Source organism: Prosopis cineraria, unplaced genomic scaffold (genome assembly GCF_029017545.1).
Source record: "Prosopis cineraria cultivar Desert tree isolate PC_DT_omini unplaced genomic scaffold, ASM2901754v1 PC13, whole genome shotgun sequence".
Classification (NCBI taxonomy): domain Eukaryota; kingdom Viridiplantae; phylum Streptophyta; class Magnoliopsida; order Fabales; family Fabaceae; genus Prosopis; species Prosopis cineraria.
The window spans coordinates 17,008,118-17,017,402 of record NW_026555344.1 but is presented as its reverse complement, the minus strand read 5'-3'; the positions used below and the strand labels follow the sequence as shown (position 1 = coordinate 17,017,402).

The following is a 9,285-nucleotide window of genomic DNA, read 5'->3' as shown; positions in this document are numbered from 1 at the left end:
CAAGAAATTCTTAGATTCGTTATCCATGAGCAATTCCTTTGGATCCAGAGCACGTGAAAATGTTTTCATGGTTTCGTCTATAAAAAATGTTTTTTCTTTTGACCATTTTAATGACAGACCTTTTCATATGGGAAATTTTGTGAGAAACATTGTCACGAAATTTTGGGTTTTTTTAACAGATTTTGGCCATGAGAAAAATATTGTTTTTGTACGGTGAAAGCAGAGAAATCATCTATGATCAATTTCAGCAGAGGAAGTCATTGGTTTGACAAAGAAACATTGAATAAACAAGCACAAAAACTAATAGGAAAAACAGACAAATTTAAAATTCGTCTTTTATATGCAGACAGAGAAATTCCTACATCCCCTTAAAATTTTTCCATTTGAAAACCACTTGAGACAGCATCTTTGAAGAAGAACCATCTTCTTTGAGTGCACTAGAAGAAGCTTCGCTTAAATCCTTCATTCTTTTACGAATCTCCTTACCACCTTCATCTTCCATCAAGCTTCTTACCAATTTAGCAATCTCTTCCCTCTCCACTATGCCATTTTCGTTAACCTTTGGCCTTAGTGCCACCTTCAAACCATCAGTTAACATTACAGCATTCATTTTTTGCTCTGCAAAAAGTGGCCACGCTATCAAGGGCACTCCTTTTTGTACACTCTCGAGTGTAGAATGCCAACCACAATGACTCAAAAACCCACCTGTAGAACTATGATTAAGGATTGAGATCTGTGGTGCCCAAGAAGGAATAACCAAACCTTGCTCTTTGGTTCTCTCCAGAAACTCTTCTGGCAAGAAATCGAGAGGATTCCCATTTGCTGAACTAAGGTAAGCTGCATTAGCTGAGTTACTTGGTGCTCTAAGGACCCATAAGAATTTCTGTCCACTCAATTCCAAGCCAAAAGCTAGCTCGTTAATTTGTTCTTGGGATAGGGTCCCACCACTTCCAAAAGAAACATATAGAACAGAGCTTGGTGGTTGATTCTCTAACCACTTGAGACACTCTGACCCGTTTTCTTCATTGTTTGACCCGGTTTGACTGATGGGTCCGATCGGATGCACAGGTGGATAACCAATTTCTTTCTGTGTTAAGGTTCTTATAGCCCTTTCTTCCATCTGTATGAAGCTATTAACCAATAACCCATCAACTGAGGAGAATCTCTTGCTTCGTTGAAGAGACTGTTGGTAATGTTCAGCGGATCGATTTTGAACCGGGTCAGGGAGGTCACTACCATGGATTGGGACACAACCTGGAATCCGGATAGGTTCTGCTACGTTTCTGAATTCACCAGAAATGTTTTCATGGAGGGTTGGGAGATAAAAGCAGAAGGAAAGAGTTGAAGCAGCTGCGGGGAAGTAAATGAAAGACAAAGCATTGAGTTCCTTTGCAAAACCTAGCACCTCAAATGCAAAAGGGTCTGCAACAAGAGCTGCCAAAGGAGATTTGGAATTCAAGGACTTCAATTCTTGGTGCAGAGATGGCAAAGATTTGGCGAGTGTGAGTTGAATTTGGATTGCTACGTGCGCGTCTTGGGAAGGTCGTGTTTGCTAATAGGAGGAAGAAGAACGGGTTGCACGCTTGAAGGAAGAGTTTGAAGGTAAGCTATGGAAGAACTAGGGGGAGAGTCAAGTGAGGGAATGATGATGGTGAGATGAAAGTCAGGGTGAAGCTGAACAAGTCGCTTGGAAAACTCAAGAATAGGAATCAGATGGCTAAAGCCAGGACTGGGTATAACGGCTATGTGAGTTGTTTTCTCCATGGAAACTTGGGAACGATGAAAACGTGGATCGATTACGTTTGAGTTTATGGATTTCTGGGTTGAAATCTTGAAGATTTAATGGGCTTTATACAAAAGACATGGTCTGATATCATTACTTCAGAAAGAACATGGTCATGTACACACGCGCACTCAATACTCATCATGATGACAGTGCAAAAAATATAAAAAAACGATTAAATAATTGAAGTTCCGAGAATGTAAGAAATATTCCCTCCATCCTAAATTATAAAATATTTTTAGATAAAATTTTACATACCAATAAACCTTATTAAATATACTTAACAACTTTATCTTTTCAAAATAAAAATATAAACTTTTAAAAATGCCCATCATTTAATATATTAAAAAGAAAAAAATAAAAATTAATTATAGAAAGAGAAAGGGTAATATTAAAATTAGTGCATTTAATGAAACATTAATCTATCTAAAGTATCTTATATTTTAAGAAAGAGAAACTCTTTTAAAAGTATTCTATAATTTTGGACAGAGGTAATAATAGAAAGATGTTAATAAAATCTTTTGTTCGACTATCCAATGCTTGGATCGACCAATCAAAAATCTTGAGTTTAAGATCTAGGTATACAACAGTAATTAAAATTTTCAGTGGGAGATATGTCTTATAAAAAGTTACCTGCAAGCTGCTAACTAAAGTAGTCTAGATTAATAATTTGAATCAAACTAGTTTATATATGTCTTCACATTATCGGAATCCTTTAAGGTTATTTTAAAACTGCCAACTTATTGAAAAGAAAATAATCTTGTAGTATTTTTTGTTTGCTGAAAGTAATTCTATAATAGTTTACCATCAAAAGATGTTATAAAAATAGTACTGATTATTGATTTAACGAATCAAGATATTATAAATTAATATATTTTAAATCTTATACATATTGAAATTTTATACCGTAAGTGGTTTGTAATAAAGATTAAAATATACAAAATGTCCCTGAACTTTAATATAATTGCACATAACTTCTTGTATCTTTAAATATTTAAAATTGACCTTCCTGACTTTTTGTTTCTTTTTCAAAGACCCCACCTAATGGACCCCATGACACGGGTGACATAGCATTAATGGCAACGAAGCTTGAGGATGGTAATCATGAGCATGGTGACATAGAAGGAGCCCAATACTTCCAATCCAATGTACCTAAAGACCCATTACAACATATTGGAGGTCCAATAACAAGAGCCCGAACTAAAGACATGAAGCAAGCCTTGTTCGGTCTTGCGCAAGAAGTTCAAGAGTTTGAAGAGCATTAGGACACTCCTCTCAAGCCCAAAGGAGAGCATCTATACGTGTATAATGTACTCAAGATCCAAACTCATAAACAGTCAAGCCCAAGAGATGCAGACCTTGGCTCAATGTAAGGAAGACTACAAGTTGAGCCTCTTACAAGCAAGGAGGCATGAAATCTTAGTGAAGAAGTCAAGGGTGGTGTGATTTTAAATCCTTTATGATCCCTTGATTGTCTTCTAAATTATTTCCTATTTTAATAACTTTTTGATTTGATTTCCTATTTTGAGTCTAGTCAAAGGTTAGAATTAATTATAGTATTAATTTTTAAATTTTGTAATCCCATAATCTTATAATCACATTTCCTAAATTATGTAACTGAATATTTTATCATTATTTTATATTATTTCTCCTTTTAGTATTAGGAAATTAGGCTTTTAATTTTAGAAAATATTCTTTTCTATTAGCCTATATAAATTAGGCATGCTCCCTATTGTAAACGAAACAGCAGTTGAATGAAATTATTCATTTTTTTAGAGTTTATAACTCTTGTGAGCCTTAGTGCTTTGTGGTGGCATCTCGTGTGAGAAACAGACGTGATCAAGAGCGTGATCAACTCTTGTGGTGTCTTCGAAGGTTGAGATTTCTAGAGGCAGGTGCTCTAGAGGATCTTCTCCTTGATCATTATCTTATTGTCTACTTTATATCTTTCTTTATTTCCATCATAAATTTCATCCCTTTCTTTTTTGTTCTTATATTTTTATTGTGTTTCAGGGTTCTGTCCCTAAACTAGCACGATTCTACTTCTGCGTCCCCCATCAGATTGGTATCAGAGCTTTGGTTGCTAGTTTTGGTTCAAATTCTTGTCCTTTCTTTTTTTTTTATTATCTTGAGTTATTTCTTTTTATGATCATCTCTTATCTACCCCATCTACTTCTATCTTTTGGTTTTTCTCTTCTTCATCTTTGTGACTTTTTCATCTTATGTGAGTTTTTATTTTATTAGCTTTCTCAAAAAAAAAATAGAAATTCATGCAAAAAAAGGGCAAAAAAAAAGTGTTAGTGTGTTGAAAAAAAAAAGAAAAAAAATCCGAAAATTTAAAAAAAAATTACAAAAGAAAATATATTGCTGTGAGTTATGACTGTAAAAAAAGGCTATTTTTAAACTCCAAGTCACCAAGAGATTGCCTAAAGAGAAAAGTCAACTTGGGTGATAAGAAAGTCTTATACATTGATCACTTTTTTATTTTTAATTTTTGGTAGCACTTTTCAAATTCTGTACTTTCTTATTTTCTATTTGTGCTACTCTCTTATTTTATTTAGTTTTCTATTTTTGTCTTTGAGTATTTGACTCTTTGACTTTTATTTCTTTCTTTCTTATTTTTGTTGTCATATGTGGTTTTTTTTTCTTTAGCAACCTTAATTTTATTTGAAAATTTTGCTTTCCTATTTGTTTCAAAATTGCAAAAAAAAAAAATTTCTCTTTTCATCTTGTGCTTGTTTTAGTTTCCTTAATTTAGAAGATATCCACTTGATTGTTTCTTAGTTTCTTGATTTGTGTTTGGTTTCACCATTGGATTCTATCCACAAGCTTAGTAAGTGGTAAAAGGCAAGTGTGTTTTTCATCATTAAAAAATAAAAGCCATTAAATTTTTTTTTTTGTGAAACACGAGTGACTTTATTTATCTTGAGAGTAAACACATGAGTTTGTGTGTGTGAGGACCCATTTTTATCTTATATGGTTTTTAGTGCTTCTATGAACATGAGTAACAAGGATGAATCCCCTAGTATTGATATGAACTCTGTTTTAGAACTTATCAAAACACAATTGCAGCAATTTCACTTGGAACTTGATCATAGGTTCCATAAAGAGGATAAAGATGAGCCGGAGACTTCCTCTTCTAAAGGAAAGAAGCATGAGACCCCCAGTGACGATGAAGAGTATGAAGAGCCCCCTTGTCCTAAGGGAAAGAAATCCTCAAAGCGTGATATTGACTTACCGGATCAAAAAGTAAAGTATCCTTCATTCAAGGGTAGCAACAATCTAGAAAAATACCTTAATTGGGAAATAAAGATGGACCAAATCTTTATGACTCTTGATTTGTCTAAGTCAAGGAAGGTAAAAACTACTTCTTTGAATTTCACTAACTATGCTGTTTATTGGTGGCAAGATTTATAGTATAAAAGAAGCCAACTTGGGAAAAAGCCTATTAAAACATGGGAGAAGCTTAAAAGGTACTTGAGAAAGGCTTATGTCCCTAACTACTACTACACAGAGCTGAATAGAAAATTGAGAATGTTTTCTCAAGGATATATGACAGTGGAGGAGTATGTACACGAGTTGAATATCTTGAAGTTTCTTGCAAACATTTAAGAAAATAAACGTGAAGCAATGTCAAGAATTATGGATGGCTTGAGGCCAGAGTTAAGAGATAAGCTTGACTTGTACACTTTTGTGGACAAGGAAGAGCTCATACACAAGGCTATAAAGTTGGAGCAGAAAAATAAGAACAAACGTTCCAAGTCCTCTTGGAAAGACTCCAAGACAACTTCCAAATGGAAGGATTCTAAAGCCAAAGATACATCCCAGGCCAAGGAAGAAATAATGACCAAGTATGAGGGTAAAACTTCTAACCCTAAACCTTCTTCTTATTCATCTAACACTTCTCCTATTAAGTGTTTCAAATGTCATGGTGTGGGCCACATGGCGAGAGATTGTAGCAATAAAAGAGTTATGATCTTGAGAGATGATGGTCGCTATGATAGTGTGCATGAAAGTGATAAAGATGATGCCGATAATGTTGATGATGATTCTACCTCCCATGAATCAAATGATGAGCTTGAATGCAATGGTATAGTTGACTCTCTCTTGGTGGCAAGAAGAGCTCTTAATATTCAACCAAAGGAGGATGATGAACATAAGCAACGTGAGCATATTTTTCATACTAGATGCTTCATCAAAGAGAAATTTTATAGCATGGTAATTGATGGTGGTAGTTGTACAAACATAGCTAGCACTTTACTTGCAGATAAATTATCTCTACCTTTAATTCCACACCCTATGCCCTACAAATTGCAATGGTTGAATGATTGTGCTGAAATTAGGGTTTCTAAACAAGTGTTAATTACTTTCTCTGTTAGGGTTTATACTTGTGATGTATTATGTGATGTAGCCCCTATGCTTGCTGGACACTTGTTATTAGGTAGGCCTTGGCAGTTTAATAGTAAGGCTACTCATGATGGTTTTAGAAATTATTACAAGGTGCCTTTTAAAGGCAAGACTATTGTATTAAATTCTCTTAGGCCCATCCAAGCTTATGAAGATCAACTAAAGATTACTCAAGATTACAAGCAAAGGAGAGATCTCTTTGATTGTGGCATGAGTGAGAGAGAAAAGAAAGAGAGTATTACTTTACTTGAAAATCAATCAAAAGAGAGGAAAAAGAGTGGTGAGAAGGTGATAAAAGAGAAAAATAGAATGGTGGGAGTGAAGGAAAATAGTGAAAAGAAAATATTATTGTGTGAGAAAAGTGAGATTCAAGAGGCTTTGATGAGTGAGCAAGCTCTTATTGTAATTCTTAAGAATATTTATTTTTTTACTAACACTCTTGACCCCACTTTGCCTTCTAGTATTGTCTCTTTGTTACAGGATTATGGAGATCTATTCCCTGATGAAATTTCTAATGGACTTCCTCTCTTAAGAGGAATTGAGCATAGGATAGATTTCTTGCCTGGAGCTGCTATTCCAAACAAGCCTGCTTATAGTGCTAACCTTGAAGAGACTAAGGAGATCCAGTGCCAAGTAGAGGAATTGATGATGAAAGGCTTTGTGTGTGAGAGCCTTAGCCCTTGTGCTGTCCCTATTATCTTGGTGCCAAAAAAAGAAGAATCTTGAAGGATGTCTGTTGATTGTAAAGTAATCAACAAAATCACTGTAAAGTATCGTTACCCTATCCCTAGACTTGATGATATGCTTGATGAATTGCATGGTGCTTCTATCTTCTCTAAAATTGATCTTAGAAGTGGTTATCATCAAATTCGTATGAAAGAGGGTGATGAATGGAAAACTGCCTTTAAAACTAAATTTGGATTATATGAATGGTTAGTTATGCCTTTTGGTTTGACTAATGCTCCTAGTACTTTTATGGCATTAATGAATCATGTTTTTAGAAAGTTTATAGGCAAGTTTATTGTGGTTTACTTTGATGATATTCTGATTTATAGTAAATCTTTGACTGATCATATGAATCATCTTAAAATTGTGTTTGACACCTTAAGGGAATATAAGCTATATGCTAATTTTCAAAAGTGTTTCTTTTGTATGGAGTCTATTATCTTTTTAGGATTTATTGTTGGATCACAGGGAATTTGTGTAGATGAGGAGAAAGTTAAGGCTATTTGTGAATGGCCAACCCTTAAGAAGGCAAGTGAAGTGAGAAGCTTCCATGGCTTAACAAGCTTCTATAGGAGATTTGTTAGGGATTTCTCTAGCATTACTGCCCCTCTTAATGAACTTGTTAAGAAAAATGTAACTTTCAAATAGGGTGAGACACAAGAAAGGGCTTTCCAAACCCTAAAGGATAAATTGACTAATGCCCCTTTATTTGTTTTGCCTAATTTCTCTAAAGCATTTGAAATTTAATGTGATGCTTCTAGTATTGGTATAGGTGCTGTTTTAATGCAGGATTCTAAGCTTATAGCTTACTTTAGTGAAAAGCTTCATGGCCAACTTTGAATTATTCCACCTATGATAAAGAGCTTTATGCTCTAAAGAGGGCCTTAGAAACATGGAAACATTATTTGTGGCCCAAGGAATTTATCATTCATTATGATCATGAAAGTTTAAAGTTTCTTAAGTCTCAAGGTAAGTTGAACAAGAGACATGCTCGCTGGATGGAATTTATTGAAACCTTTCCTTATGTGATTAAGCATAAGCAAGGTAAATAAAATATCATTGCTGATGCCTTATCTTGAAGGTATACATTACTTTTCTATTTACATGCTCAATTATTTGGCTTTGAGATTCTAAAAGATCTTTATAAAACTAATTCTGATTTTGAAAATATTTGGAAATCTTGTGAAAATCATGGATCTGGTTATTTCTTTAGATTTGATGGATTTCTTTTTAAGAAAAATAAATTATGCATTCCTATTTGTTCTATGCATAAGTTGCTTACTAAGGAAGCACATAGTGGTGGTTTAATGGGACACTTGGGTGTAGAGAAAACTTTAGCTATTTTGTCTGATCATTTCTTTTGGCCTCACATGCAAAAAGATGTCATATCTGTTTGTGATAAATGCATTAAATGTAAACAGGCAAAATCTGAGGTCCAACCTCATGGACTTTACTCTTCTTTACCTGTCCCCTCTCACCCTTGGGAACATATCTCTATGGATTTTGTAATTGGATTGCCTAAATCTTCTACAGGCAAAGATTTCATATTTGTTGTTGTTGACAGGTTCCCTAAGATGGCACACTTTATTGCTTGTGCTAAGACTAATGATGCTGTTGACATTGCTAACTTATTCTTTAAAGAGATTGTTCGTTTGCATGGTTTACCTAAGACTATTGTGAGTGATAGGGATGTGAAGTTTCTTAGTCACTTATGGCGTACCCTATGGCATAAATTAGGGAGTAAGTTACTTTTTTTCACTACTACCCATCCATAAACTGATGGTTAAACTAAGGTAGTTAACAAAACTATGACTACACTATTAAGAGCAATAATTCAAAAGAATTTGAAGAATTGGGTGAATTGTTTACCTCATATTGAATTTGCTTACAACAGGGCTATTCATTCTTCTACTTCTTATTCTCCATTTGAAATTGTTTATGGTTTCAATTCATTATCTTCTATTGATATTTACCCTTGCCTTTCTGTGAGCATGCTAAAACTGATGGCAAGAAAAAAGCTGAGTTTGTACAGGACTTACACGCTAAGGTTAAAGCAAACATAGAGCAAAAGAATGAGAAATATGCCAAGCAAGCTAATAAAGGCAGAGATGTATGATCTTTGAGCCTGGAGATTAGGTTTGGTTACATTTAAGAAAAGAGTGATTTCCTAATCAAAAGAAGTCCAAACTTCAAACTCGAGGAGATGGACCTTTCTAAGTTTTGGAAAGAATTAATGATAATGCTTACAAGATTGACTTGCCTAGCTCTTATGACAATGTTAGTGCCACATTTAATGTTTCTGATCTATCTTTATATGATTCTGCAAATTCGAGGATGAATCCTTTCCAACTGGGAGGGAATGATGGACC

At 34.4% G+C, this 9,285-nt stretch overlaps 1 pseudogene; it reads right to left on the bottom strand.

Moving 5' to 3' along the window:
• Positions 1 to 221: 221 nt before the first annotated feature.
• On the bottom strand, positions 222 to 1,918 carry LOC129291594 (hydroquinone glucosyltransferase-like; annotated as a pseudogene).
• Between the last annotated feature and the right edge of the window lie 7,367 nt (positions 1,919 to 9,285).